This window comes from Myxocyprinus asiaticus, chromosome 17 (assembly GCF_019703515.2).
Source record: "Myxocyprinus asiaticus isolate MX2 ecotype Aquarium Trade chromosome 17, UBuf_Myxa_2, whole genome shotgun sequence".
Lineage (NCBI taxonomy): Eukaryota > Metazoa > Chordata > Actinopteri > Cypriniformes > Catostomidae > Myxocyprinus > Myxocyprinus asiaticus.
The window spans coordinates 22,489,422-22,502,445 of NC_059360.1; positions in this window are offsets into that span (position 1 = coordinate 22,489,422).

Genomic DNA, 13,024 nt, shown 5'->3' on the forward strand with positions numbered 1-13,024 from the left:
AAGAAAAACAAACATTTTTTGTGACAGGTGTTTTAGAAAGTAATTTAAAAGTAAAGTAATTAGTAATTTTCAATGAAGTAATCAGTAAAGTAATCTGATTATAGTATTAGAGAAGTAGTCAGTAATTTGTAGTGGATCACTTTTTCAGTAATTTACCCAACACTGCATACATTACAGTACTGCAACATAAAAGGTGGTCATCAAATGATACTTACATTTTTATCTTGTTTGAGCATGTTTTAAGCTCTCCAAGTCAATTTCATGTGAGGATGGCTAAATAAATGACAGTGAGTGAAAAGGGATGGGGCAGGATGTATGACACATTTTGACATCCATGCAGGCCCGGCTCCAGCTCTAAGAGGGACATAAGTCCCTCCGAGTCTGGGTGGGCTGAACAGTTGGAGGGGTGTGTGTGGTTGCCAAGGTGGGACAAGCTCAGGATTCCCCCTGTGGAGTCTGGCCTGCATCCAAGATTTGTCTGTACAGGTAAAAGTGGTTTTCTTCACTCACAGTTTTTATAGCTTTTAACTTTATTATATACAGCCCACTCACAGAAGTGAATGTAGTCAGTGACGCAAGACAACATAGTTGGTATAATTGTTTCCCAAAAGATACAAAAAATGATGACAGACTTATGCAGGACAGCCGATTCAAAGATTAAAATCAAGCTCCCTATTACTGTAAGCAGGTAATTTATCAGATCCTATCAAATTTGTTTAGGAATTTTAGCTTTACTTCACCTTTCTGTACACCAGGAGCTCATCTACATCAGAAAGAAGCAACCATTTCACACCCTGCACTGGCAAAAACAGACTGCTCAAAGATAAGAAAACTTCTTTAATTTCTTTTTAAAAGGTTATGTGTTAAACTACAGCAGGTCACATCATGTCTTAGGACCTTACAGCCCACGCAGAAAAACATTAGAATTGGCTGTGGTTCTCCTCATATTTGTATTTCTTTGTACTATTTATTTGAATTTAAATATTCAGTATAATTTCAAGGGCCATGGGTACTCTCTATGTTTAATTAAACATTTAGAATATTGAGTAACTGACCTTTATAAATGGCATATGCGTATATATAAACTACATACAGTATATACACACACACACACACACACACACACACATATATATAGAGAGAGAGAGAGCGCAATCAGAATATTGAGTAAATGAGTAACATTTCAGACAAAATTTGACCAGTTATTTTGTGAGTTTTTGCTCCGTCAATGAAAATAGATCCAAACAAAGCCAATGCAGGATCAATCATTCAACTCAAAGTCTGTCTGGACCGCTGCAAACACATACACGCATAATGATAGAAACAGTGAAGCATCCCAGTGCTTTACACTAAATATCAGCACTCTTAGAATGCCATTTCGGAATAGAGGACCGGAATTAACTGTTGTAAAGTTCAGTTTGTATTTAAAGCAAACTAAAATATTTAAGTGTTTTCAGTTGTGAATGCTGTGTTAGTGAACTAAGCAGCTGCATCCAGCAACAGCAATGGTGCTGATACTGTAACTCACAGGTCACACTTCTACAGTCACACTGCCTGAGGGGAATCAATATGTGGCGTCAGCGTTGTGACAGAGAGGAACAAAGACATTTGCTAATATATGTCCTGAAAATGGCTGTCTGCATATGTATAGATGTAGTAGTGGTACTGCAGTGTTCTGTTGTTGTAGTATACAGAAACAGAAGGTGTAACATAACAGAATATTAAATACTAAAAATTCTCCTACTTGTTTCAATTTGCCTAGAAATACATTAAAATAACACTTAATTTTATAATGTACTATCTCAATCCAGTCGCATGCAGAGCTTGCTGAGAACAGGAAATTCTCTGTCCGGTTTCAGCAATTGATGCAACAAAAATTATTCACATACTGTAGACCCAACACAAGTGAATTGTACACAGTGAAATCAAGTTGAGACCAAATGCTAAAGAATTGTGTTGCATTAGCTCATATTAAATAAGTTAATTGAGCAAGCAGTAACACCATCCGTTAGAAGTCTGAATCTATTTGAACATTTCATAGCAATGTGATCATATCACTTTTTGATGACTGTGTTGAATATCACTTGGACTTTATGCAATATCATTAAGTTCTCAACATAAATGTATTAAGTTGATATCAAGTGTACTGGTTTAGTATTTTAAATAGAGCTGTTTTCCATTTTTCAGTGCACACAGCACTAAGCTTCTGTAGACACGCATGTCTATATTCAGCATAACAGCACTCTTGTTCGTGTGATATTGTGGAAATATTTTTAACAAATGCCACAAAGCCGTCCAGTAATACTGTGAACACTTTAACTTGCACTGATGCACTGATACCAATTTTTGAAAACTGATACAAGGACCAAGTACCTAGTTTTAGGGATCGGGCGAGTTGTTTTGTGTTTTTATACATATGCCGTTCTATTTGTATTTGATATGTTGATGTACTGTGTCCAATAATGGCATTTTCAGTCATTAAAAATGATTATTCAGGACCATTTTATCAGGGTGTACCAAGCTTACCTTTAAAAGTAACTCAGCTAACACATACAATACATTATGCTTGGGCGTTCCGGTCTTAGTATTGATTGATTGTTTTTGGTTTGTTGCGTTGCGCCTGACAGAGCTCGATATTCGTTCGATTGCTTTATCCTGGGTTGTTGTTGGGCTAAGTAAAAGTGACAGACAATAACTCCTATCCCTTTTTCCTACAGCTTCTTTACACATAACACATGATTTTAGGAGTTGCGGTGATTAGGACAACAACGACTGTCCGATGAAAGTCTGATGAAATGAAAGCTATCTTTCGTTCTCCCTCAAACACAAGTGTGTGGAGAGAGATAGAGAGCTGCATATATCATGTGAAAATAGATATTTTAGATTTAAATGGTTTAAACACCTAAATGTTTCTCATGGTTTCAAAAGCGCCATGTACAGCATGTGCAACCACGTCAGTATGTTAATTTACTCTTACTCGGAAATATGGCATGATGATACCGATACCAAGCACGAATATTTACTGTCCGAGTAGTATCGGTGCATCTCTATTTTACCTGCATAAGCAGGGACTGGTTGAACACAACCATCCATCTTAACTTAAATTAGATTCTGTTCTGATTACCATATGAAAAATACAATAACACTGTCTCAGTGGATACATTAAAGGCCCTGGTGAAAGTGCTTGCACCTACAGAACAGATTATCCTATTGCTTTTCCTCTGTAAGTGAGCACACTGGGGGGATAGAGCTGATCCATAGGTGGGTGGGCTTTGGGAGTTTATGTAGGCAATCTGATTGAATGAGAAAAAGGTGTGTTTCATACTCTGCATGGCTGTGTGTGAGTGTGTAGGAGTGAGGGGGTATAATTGGCCCTTAGCACTCTAATTGTATGTCCTTTTATCATTGTTATCATTGTCGGCGAGTATGATCCATGTGCACTACTACGCTGCCTTAACAAAGCAACAAAGAAATATATCAAAACTTTTTCCTGTCCTTTCTTCTGCTTGCATCATTTGTTCATGTTAAAAAAGTAATTGTTGGACATCTTTTTTTTTAAACACCACTTTGAAACCTGAAGTCTTCACACATGCTCAATAAGTTGAAATTATGCATCTATTGCCAGCTTTCATTTATTGTGGTGACACTACATTTATTTATTTTGATTAGAGATGGATCAGTATCAATGGCATATTCTTAAACCTTTACTTTTGAAACAGTGAGTATTTTAACGTTTACAGATTGGCCCCATTCACTTCCATTGTAAGTGCCTTACTGGAACCCAGATTTGAGCTTTTTTAAAGAAAAGGAGGTGCAAGTTAAAATAAATTTTTGTGGTAATCAACATTATGCCACAAATGCTGTCAATTGAGCTTAACTTGTATTGAACCCGGAATATTCCTTTAAGGGACGTATGCCCTTCAGCAGCAACAACAACAAAAATAATAGCAAAAAAAAGAAAAAAAAAAGTGACTTTAGACTTGACCTAGACTTGTGGGCAATTGACGTTGAATCCAAATTAGAGACTTCTAAAAAGCAGTTCATAAGATAAATATTTTCTCTAAATATTTCAACACTGAGCGCATTGTGGTAAGGTCATAAACGGTTAAACCCTCAGAGTCCCAAACACTGATATTGATTGAAAAAAATTCTCCTCCTTGAAAGTGTTTTTAGGAAGGTTATACAATTTTTATGCATATTCTGTTTAGGGGGGGAATTTTGGGAAAACCCTGGACATTTAGGGTTGCAGAATTTCACCAAATAAAATCCCTTAAAATTATATATTTTTTAAAAATGTGTCAAGTTAATTGTCATGTAACCGAGTTATAAAAACTTACCTGCAGCATATACAAATTTTACCAAAAGGGATTTTTTTGAGACAATAGACTTAGACTTGAATTGACTTCAAAGGCCTGACTTGGATGTGTAATCAAAGACTTGAGCGTCAGACTTGTAAACATGTCTGCCTATATTAGAACAATCAGTTTCTATTATATGGGCACCATATCACTGCTTTCTGAATCAAACTGACCCATTTCAGTAATTGTCATATTGTGTAACATAAGCTTATACCTGTCTTCAAGGTGCAGTGAGGTTAGAGTTTCCCACTGTGACTCATTCTTTCAGACAGACCGAAATGAGGTTTAAATTGGTGTGTGTGATGAAGAGGGAATCCGGGCATGCCCGGCAAATTAGCAACCCCAGCTGAACATGTCATTCTCCTCAATTTAATTAGTAGAACTGTTGCACTAACGTTAAAAGCTAACAGAGATATCAATTAAAGAGCTCCAGAAGGACATATGGAGCTATTAGGAGGGCATATAACTTGTGAGAGATGCAATAATCTGCTCTCTGTACAGCATGGAGGTGGAGAGCTGTTATGTAAGAAGTGGGTGTCCTCCTACTAGCTGCTGTAGATTTGACTGCACAACTCTGGTGTGTGGGATGAAGTGCTTTTGTCCCTTTTTACTCTCTCTCTTCCTCCTTGGCCTTCCCACCCCCTCTTTTATACTTATTTTCTTCCAAACTCTCGTGCCAAAGGTCATAACTGAAATACATAAAACATGCACACACGTACAAACATCTATCTGAGAGGAATTCTTGGAAACCATTGTAGTGCTGTGTCAGCAACAATGCTTAGCAATTGCAGGACAAGATACAGGGAAGACTGCATGGATATCTGCAGGGAAAAGAGAGGCACACATTGTGTAAAAAAATAAAATAAAATAAAGCATTAAGGGCCATTCAGACAGAACAAGTTCTTGCACTGAAAAAAGCTAGACGCAACAAAATGAATATATCAAAGCGCAGGTGTCTCGATATGCTTTTAAGTTATTTTTAACTTGACAAGGTATCAAAGGCACCATCCACACTAATCCGTTTTCATTTTAAAATGCACTGACTTTGAAACATTTACACCTCTCATCCACACTAGAATGGCATTTTCTTCCAATGAAAACAGAGGGTTTCGAAATGCTCTCACCCTTACAAAAATCAAGAGTTCATGGTAAGTTTGTCGTAGAATTGCCACTGATTATTTTCACATGCAAATAAGCTTTGCGGCAAATAGTCCATTGTTGCCAAAGGTTTCCTGCAGGTTCACCACCACCGGTGAAGAGCTGCAAACTTCTGGCAAACATTTGAGACGAATCACAAGCTCATTTGCATGTGAAAATAATGAGTTGGAAATTTGCAACAAGTTGAACTCTAGATTTTTCATAAGGGGCATACTTTGGGAAACGATGACATTAGGAAACTGAAAAACAAAGTTATCAAACAAAAACTGATCAATAAGCCGCATTTCCATTATCGGGCCAAATGAGGGCATGCTAGTGCATGCCAGGGCCAGTTGCGTTCCCACTGTCACTTCCAGGGCTTCATTGTGCCTTCTCTGGCATAATGAAAAATGCACAATGGACAAAGCGGTGCCCAAAGAAATAACTTTCCATGGTTTGAGCTCATGGACGGTGTGCTGGGACATCATCCCGTTGTTATCGTGGCAGTTACAGTCGAAGAGTTGTCAACGCTAACTTATCTGGCTAACTAGTTCATGTTTAAAAACAATATAAACTCAATATTCTAGATAACTAGATAACATGATACCTCAGCTTGAGCTTCCCTCTTGCTTTTGAAATGGGCTGGGTGTGTGACGTTGGCACTAGTGCGGCGTGTTAAGTCAAGTCAAGTCAAGATTTATTTCTAGAGCACATTTAAAAGCAACAAAGTGCTGTACAGTAAAATATAAAACATATCAAGAAAAAAATCTAGGAGCAAATATGCAAGTGACAACATTAATAAACAACATGTGGCATACAAAATATACCGCGCAATAAACAGAATACAGTCTGTGTAACTAAACCGTTAAGGGCAGTGTGGCAGGATGGAGGGCGGGACCGGGCCGTGATGCTGCACACCCGGCCCCTAATCAGGCTGATCAAACACGAGAGAGAGTTACGGGCAGCTGCCCGGCATGTGTTTGTGTGTTTTTGTTTAAGTTTATCATTAAACTTTATTTATGTTGTCAAGCCGGTTTTAGGGCAACGCTGCGGGGCAACTGGCCTGATGGTGGGAAGCAGATAGATTTTGGTCTCACGGCTCGAGGTCCAAGGCTTTTATTCCCGGCTGGCCAGTTGATAGCCCTGGCTCACACTGACCTGACAGAGGAAAAGTGGCTAGTGTGGATGTGCAGAGACTTTTCGGCATAGTGCCCCTTGATTGTTTCACTGTCAGTAAGGACGGGAGTGTCAGAAGTTTCTGGGTGGGCACGAGGCAAATCTAGGCCCTCCATTAGACCCAGCCATGTACAGAGGTCAGAACCATTGGTGAGTTAAATGCTCTTATCACAAGTACGGCTTTTACTACACCTTTTCTTTTTAATCTCCCTCTTTACAAAGCTTCCTAAACCCGTGGTTATCTGAATATTACTCTATTAGAATGATAACTGCATTTCCATTCAACAGGTAATGTCATGCTGAGAGTAGCACATGATGCAGAGAGCTCTCAACCTCCAAAAAAAAAAAAAAAAGTTTAACTATTTATTCAAATGTTTCTAAGTGTTGAATGTCTGTTGCACAGAGTTGAAGTTATTTTCTGGCTGGTGGTTCTGTCCCACTGGTTGTCTTTTTGTCATGATGGGATTTCACATACCTCGCAGTCAGGTTTGCACTATCTGAGGTTTTATCTAGATTTTAGATGGAAGAACTTTGTACAAACACAACTCCGCTCTCTGCACTGCTGTCATACTCTGGTTTTGAACTAGTAGTGTTTCGAGTTAATGGCCGAGTTTGGAGTGGCATACTACCATACTACTCTTACTATTTCTGCCATAGACAGACATGGCAGAAGTAGTAAAAGTAGTATGGGTTGTATTCCATTCCGAACTCAGACATCTTTTGTGCCACTTACTGACGTAAATATGCAGTCTCCAAAAATGGTCACTAAACAAACCAGTGAATGAATTTGAAATTAACATATTTATGAGAAATTAGAACAGGCAGACCAGTCATGACTAGCCATCTGGGTTTAAACGAATGTGTGATGTTTATGGCTGCCCCCTCATCTCACACATACACAACATGTTGAATAACTCTTAATTATAATGCTTTTTATTTTCTTAGATATTGATCACTTCTTTCTGTGATGTTCTTTAATCAGAGCATACTGAACAGATTTAGCCATAGCTTAAAGTGTGACATGGTACATGTATTCAATGTATGAGAGAAGAAGATAAAGCATCCATATGCCAACACTGACTCCTTTTTCTCCAAGAATCTCACTTTCTCAAAAAGGCCTTTCTTGTTATGTGCAAAACACCACCCTCACTGGTTACTATAGCAAAACTCCAGGACAACCTACACTTCCCTTTGTTATAACATGTAGAGATTTAAACTGTTTATTGCCTTGTTGTGGATTTAAACGGGGATAACCATAAACAAAATGCTCCAGGGAGTGCTTTGCCGAATTAAAGCATTGCATATTAAGACTCATCTAAAGACAGTTAGTGCTGTTGGATTTGGTCTCAGAACAAGTTTCATTCCCCTAAACTTAAATTAAGCCCTTGCAGATAGCTTCTGAGAAAGGTATATGAGATAAATATTTGTTGTATATGAGTTGAGGCCTGTGAAGAAAAAACAAAAACTGATTTGCATGTTCATCCTCCCTAGATGCGTTGTGGCATAAAGCACTTTTTTATAAAGTCCATCTCATTTTGATGTTCCTGTTGTCATGGAGATTTGGTTCAGTAAACAGCATGGTAAGAAGACGTTACTTATATGGTTCCATGAATCACTGTTGAGTTCACTTCTTCCACACACACACACACACACACACACACACACACACACACACACACACACACACACACACACACACACACACACACACAGGGTTAGAGAGGGCAGATTGTTTGGTGACCACACCTCTCTCTGACAGCAGAGGTTACAGTAAGTGTGTAATAAATTCCTGTCAAAAATTTGATTCAGTCAAACTTAAAAATGATGAATGGGCAGATTCCTTATTGATTTATTTCAAGTACAGCCATTTAGAAAACATTCACAAAAATGAAATGCACTTATAGCTGCAAAAACCAGTTTTTGCCAGTTTTATGAAAATTCTGTCACCCTATTGTTGTTCCAAACCTGTATGAACTTCCTGCAACAACAAAACAGGAGATGTTATAGACAGAATGACAGCCTCAGTCACCATTTTCATTGTATGGAAAAAACAAAATGCAATGAAAGTGAATGGTGACAGAGACTAACATACTGTCTAACATCTCCTTTTGTGTTGAAAAAAGAAAGTCATATGGTTTTGGAACAACATGGTGAGTAATGATGATAGAATTTTTGGTAACACTTTATGTTAAAGGTCCACAATAATGCACTAGTTAAGCATGAAATAGACAATAATTAATGCATAACTGAACATAGAGTAAGGCTATCTCAGCCATAATTTACAACTTATGAAATATCTTATTTTTGTGTTGAAAGTAATGCAATGAATGCTCCATTTCAGATATCAATATATATCATATTTCAAGTTTACTTAACAATATTAAGACATTAATTAAGGCTAATTAGTACTGGTTTAACAAAGCTGGTACTAATAAATAATAAAAAAAATTTCTTCTATTAAAGACAACTCAACCCCCTGTTCTAAAGTGAACATTTTACAGACGTTTAATAAGTTGTAAATTATGGCTAAAATACCCTTAATCTACATTCAGTTAATTATTATTTACTGTCTTATTCATGCTTAACTAGTGTATTATTGTGGAGCCTTAAAATAAAGTGTTAATAATTGTCATTATTGTGGTAAACTATCCCTTAATAACTGTTGAACACAGAGTGTTAATATTCACAGTTGTTCAGTCTGAGTTCAGTTCAAAAAATATTGTGTGGTATGTTAGAATAGCCTACATTTGACATACCAATTTATCTTATTATAATTTGATATATTTAGTGTAATTAAATTTCCCACTGTGACGACAGTTATACAATACAGTATATGAATCAGTCAGGATGACATGTATTTCAAACAGCAAATCATGTGTGGTTAACACTGTTCCCCTGTCACCATGGTTATGAATATGCTGGGGCCGAATGTGGGCCGAAACTAATGACAATTACACTAATGACAATCAGTGAGAAAAAATCTGAAAATTGTTTATGTGTATGAAGTGTGTGTGTGGGTCAGGTTTGCCTACATTATCGGGACCAAATATCAGCACAAGGACAGAAATCCCCATGAAAAAAATGGCATAGCATTCTAAAGAATGACTTAATGGCAATTTTAAAATGCAAAAAGGTTTCTGTGAGGGTAAGGTTTATGAGTCAGGTTAGGGAACATGTCATTAGTTCAGTATAAAAACCAATAGAAGTCAATGGAAAGTCCCCACCATGATAGAAAACAAATGTGTGTGTGTATGTAGAATGAGAAAGGTGAATGGAATTGATGTTGGTTCCATAACAGCGAGCACCTTTAAAAAAGTATTGCTGAATTTGCATGTACAGAGGCAAGAAAAAGTATGTGAACCCTTTCAAATTAGCTGGTTTTCTGGATTAATTGATCATAAAAAGGACTTCCTCACAGAACTACTTCAGCTCAGCCATATTCTTAGGATGTCTGGTGTGAACTGGTCTGACATTATCCTGTAGGATATCTTGATAAACATTTTTCCCTCAATGATGGCAAGCGGTCCAGGCCTCAAAGCAGCAAAGCAGCTCCAAATCATGATGGTCCCTCAACCGTACTTTACCGTTGGAATGATGTTTTCATGTTGTTATGCGGTTCCCTTTTTATGCCATATGTTGTGCTGCAGTTCTTCCCAAACAATTTAACCTTAATTTCAACAATCCACAAAGCATTTTCCCAGTAGCATTATGGAGTGTCAAGGTGGTCTTTGGCAAATGTCAGGCACACAGCAATGTTTTTGTTGGAAAGCATCGGCTTCCTTCATGGTGTGCAGCCATGGACACCATGCCTGTTTAATGGTTTCTGTATAGTAGACTCATGAACAGAGATGTTAACCAGTTCCAATGATTCCTTCAAGTCTTTAGCTGTTACTCTAGGGTTCTTTTTTTTTTTTTTTTTTTTTTTAACCTCTTTGAGCATTCTGCGGTGTGCCCTTTGAGTCATCTTGGCTCACTTCTTCGTAGCTTATGTTGGTTCATTATTGTAACTTAGATGAAGATCAAAACAGATTTTAAGCCAAATTTATACATAAATGCAGGTAATTCCAAAGGGTTCACATATTTTTCTTGTCACTGTAATGACAAACCACTAATATGTCATTGTTCTGTTTATGGCCAAATGTTTTTGTTAGTGTCACGCCCAGATCTGCTCTGACTACAGCTCCCTCTGCCTTTAAACTGAGACCTTATCAGAGAGAGAGAGAGAGAGAGAAAGACATACAATACATAAACATAGTAGATAGTGCTTACCAACTGCTTTGATGATGGGACATTCTAAGAAATTGTCCACGCAAACATTACAGCCTACATTAGTATACATATATACAAATCTAATACAATAGCTATACTTTGGGAGATGAGCCATGGGTTGCTTTCATGAAGGGGTGTATGACACATACACACTTAAGCAGATGCACATAAAAGATAAAAGGCAGTACAGAGATCAAACCTACAGAGAGCAGCAGAGAACAGATTAGTTGCCTATTATCATAATATATTCACAGACACCTTGAAATCTGCTCATCGATACTGTTTGTAAGGCTTTGCAACATACAGTACACACCAGTGTCTTGCCTCATGTCCATTCAAAAGATACAAAAACAACCTATAGCCTGAAGGTGAGATAGGTTTGAGTGTTTATCTGACTGCACATCTTCACCATCAGCAGTCAGTGATTTCCATCAACACTGGGTGAAGGGGGATCATTTGAATAGAACACAGCTGTGGGAAAAGAGGAACAACTGTCATTAGACAAAGACAATTATGGTGTCATGTTAGTGTGTGTGGGTTTTTCATGGTCAAAGCATTGCATCATTTACCTGTTTATATTTTCTGTAATCATCAATGGCTGAAGTTAAAATTCATCCTCAAAACACTAAGATGTTATTTTTCATCTATAATATCATTTTAAACATTAAGCAAAACAACATTTGTAAAGTTGGTAATACTTCACAATAAGGTTCCATTTGTTAACATTAGTTAACAACATTAGCTAACATGAACTAAAAAGGATAAATACTTTTTATAATATTTATTAATTTTTATTGTGGTGGTTAGAGTTCATTTCAACATATAGTAATACATTTTTAAAATCAAAAGTTGTATATGTTAACATTAGTTAATACAGGGGTCTGGGTACCCTAGTTTCATGGAAAAAGTGAGAAATGTTTTACTATTTGACATGATTACCGTTTCATTCTAAAATCATGAGATTATTCAGAATGATTTTATTCTATTGACAGCCATAGTTCTGTTTACAGGTAACTGTAAGAAATACATTTAATACAATTTAATTTGATATATTATTAAATAAATTTATATGTTTAGGGTTGTTTATCATTCTTCTCTTTATAGCTGCTTTGGAACTATATTTATTGTGAAAAGTGCTACACAAATAACTTATCAAAACATTTCTCTTTGGGTTTATACATCAAACCTAACTTAGTAAAAAGTATGTTTTTTTTTACAAATAATATTTTAATAGGTTATTTGGCTTTAGTACAATGACAATATAAAAGCTACTTATTAAATGTTGCAAGTATGTCTTTATAATATCATGTTTACTATTTTTGCTCACAGAGGGGGGCCATAGCAAGAGGAACCTCATATTTGGGGGTCATCCTTAATGCACTATGAACTAACATGAACTAACAATGAACAATTGTATTTTTATTAACTAGCATTAACAAATATGAATAAATTCTGTAAACAATATATTGTTCATTGTTAGTTAATGATAATTAATTCATTAACTAATGTTAGCAAACTGAACCTTATTGTGAAGTTTTGGTATATTTTTAGTGCAAGCTCACACTGAAAGCGAATAGGCCAATGCTTCCCCCTTGTGGCCAATAACTCACATCACAGTTTGTGCGGCTCGTGATAATCTTTAGAGAACCATCAAATGACAAATGGAACATTCTCGTGGACTTCACGGATATGCGCGCGACCGCAAACACACATGAAGTGCGCTATTTGGAAGAGGGCGTTTACACATTTGTATTATTTGCACTACGTTCTATGGACTAACTTCATTCTACTGACAGCTTCAATCTCATTATACACACATTCCCTGCCATTGCATTATGTAGGCCTACCTCAAATTACTAACAAGACCAGCTCTTTTGCTTACATAACACAGACATAGTGCTAAAATCATTCAACTGGCCATGCTGATACAACAACATCATGTAGCCTAATTCCTACAGGCTTTCCATGCAAATATACTGTGTATTCATTTATTTGATGATAATGAGACTGTGGCTTAGTTTAAAGGAATGCTTATGGTCAGCAGCAAACGGTAGCAATAGTAAAAAACTATTATTATTGTTTTC